The sequence below is a fragment of the Phalaenopsis equestris genome, unplaced genomic scaffold (genome assembly GCF_001263595.1).
Source record: "Phalaenopsis equestris unplaced genomic scaffold, ASM126359v1 Scaffold000516, whole genome shotgun sequence".
Taxonomy (NCBI): domain Eukaryota; kingdom Viridiplantae; phylum Streptophyta; class Magnoliopsida; order Asparagales; family Orchidaceae; genus Phalaenopsis; species Phalaenopsis equestris.
The window spans coordinates 110,850-113,471 of record NW_018164956.1 but is presented as its reverse complement, the minus strand read 5'-3'; the positions used below and the strand labels follow the sequence as shown (position 1 = coordinate 113,471).

The following is a 2,622-nucleotide window of genomic DNA, read 5'->3' as shown; positions in this document are numbered from 1 at the left end:
GTATAAAAATCTCAACATATTTTCATTTGGTCAGATATCAACACCAATAGCCGACTCGGTATGACGAATGTCCGCTACCTAATCATACGGCACATAAAACAGCTCTTTTGAGAGTTTTAATGACTAAGATAGTGGAGCCCATACAAAATAAAAACTACTTAAAGAGAACCCCACCAATGAAAACTAAAGCTTATCTTCGGGATTTTAAGAGGTACTGTGTCGACACCTCCAAGACTTGATCGAAGAGTTGATCTAGGTTAGGAAGTTGAAAGGTTGTTTAGCACAAGGAGCAATGACTCAACAATATGGGAAGGATCCAATGGAGGACATATCAAATGAGCCAATTTGACCCTAAAAAATTTACATTGCTAACATAGATTTCATCATCTTTGGAGGACATGGAGACTCTCCACGCAGAGCCATGCTTAAAAGGCTTCAATCAGGAGAACTATGAGTAGTTGCTCTTAGCCAAAATGTCGCATGTTTCTCTCATATTCTTAACCAAATAAGATATGCCCCTAAAGAGCAACCATTACAACAAAACTTTCATCATCATCGAGTTGATCAAGAACTATTCATTATATCGGTAGCACTCTCATCGATACAGAAATGTTGACCTCTCTTATTTGAGGTCTTCTTCCTCTATAGAACCGTTGGATCTAGCCTTAGAGTTTTCTAGTGACCTTCTTAGATGCCTAGAGTTAGGGCCAAAATCCACATAAAACTTTAAGCCAATTCTATTTTCACTTGGGGCTTCATAGGTTGTGCCTAAATCCTTAACCTTTGGTTAGGATAATCAGGGTTTGAAACAATGAAGCCCAAGTTCCCATAAGTGGGAAATGCATTAAGCTATCCAAGGAGCTTAAAATCTAAGGAAACCCCATGATGACCTGCTCCCCCCTAGAAAACTTTTTGGTCTAAAAGAAAACAAAGGGGAGCCCAGTGGACATGAGACAAGTTCTGGACTAAAGAAGAATTCACCCTTTTGATCAAAATTCTAAAATAAATTAAAATCCTAATATCAATATAAACATTAACACATTGAACCATCCCTAATATTAAAATTATCAAATCTATCAAAAATTCAACTAAAATTAAAATTATTCTAAAATAGGACTGGATGACCATCCAACAATAAACAACTTAGTCCATTGAAATGTAAGATTAAACTAAAATCAATTTAAAAGCACCAAAATTAAAACTACTAAACTAAACCTTAATTCAAATTAAATTAAGAAGATAAAATTCCGAAATAAAATAAATAATTAAGGCAAAACCTAACTACTAAAGTGCCCAAACCCAATCCCTAAAAAAAGGGGGAGGGGATGACACATATGACCCACCATGACATATGGAGTAATCAGGATATTATTTAAAATGAATTAAAACTAATCCAAGCAATAAAAGACAAAGGAAGCGCACTTAGCCAAGAAATCCACCACATGGCACCTAAGTCAAAGTCACTTAGAGTAGCCCATGGAAGGGTCAAACCAGACCAATACCAGTCTTAGCCTCCAAACTAAAGCTCTTCTCGATCCTTTCAAGCCCTTGTCATGCCATCTTCTTCCCCATTGGATTTTATCATGGTCAAAACTTCAAAAATGGAGAAAGCTTCATTCCCTCTACCCAAACCTCTGACCATCCTCTACCCAACTCCTGAGGAGCCATCAGAGCCCACCAGACACGCTAGAGCCTTCGCTATGGCCTCTCATGGCTATAAAAGGCACCAAATGGAGAGCTATCCACCACACTCAAGTTCTCTAATCAGCTACCCAATCCAACCTTGAACATCAAAAATCCTCTCATAGAGCGAATGATGTACTTGGATTTTCCAGCTCTAGCAGCAACAACAAAAGAAGGAACCATTAGCTTGTCACCAAAGCCAAAAATGCTACTAGGTCGAATACAACAAGTCAAAAGCCCATTTCTGCCATTCGCCCTTAGAACTATTTTTTTTTGCATCCGCTTTAGTCTCTGAGTAAGAGTCATTGAACTTTATCGGATATGGCATTGACTCCTTCCCGTTATAAATTCCATGAATTCCGTCAAAGACAACACTAGGAGAACTGGTAGAGTCATTGAACTTTATCGGATATGGCATTGACTCTTCCCGTTATAAATTCCATGAATCCCGTCAAAGACAACACTAGGAGAACTGGTATAGATTGGTCTCTTAACTTTGCATTCAATGCAAGCATCTATAATATTTTTGGTTCCTCCAACATTAACGAAATAATGAAGCTCGAAGTTGTTAGTGGAAGAGCTCGGGGCAGCCATATGAAATACAACTTCTAAGCCATGAAATGCTTTAGAGACTCGGCGCTTCCATCGTAGATCAATGAATATGTAAGCAGCTCTTCTGGACTTGAGGGTTTCCCCGAAGACCCCGGTCTCCTCACGAGGTTCAAGATCCCAGATCGACGATTTGTATGCGACACTCCTTCGATCAGAGCAGCATCTGTACGAGGTGGCGTGCGGCGAAGCCTCTGCTGCTGGTGATCGCACACCACCCCTCACCGTCGCCGTCAATCGCCACCATACTCCCCGCCGTGCAGATGATAGGAGATAGGTACGGGTGAAATGAGGCAAGGGAGAATGAAATTATATATATATATATATAAA

At 39.6% G+C, this 2,622-nt stretch overlaps 1 pseudogene; it reads right to left on the bottom strand.

Moving 5' to 3' along the window:
• Positions 1 to 1,764: 1,764 nt before the first annotated feature.
• LOC110028591 lies at positions 1,765 to 2,539 on the bottom strand (annotated as a pseudogene).
• Positions 2,540 to 2,622: the final 83 nt, after the last annotated feature.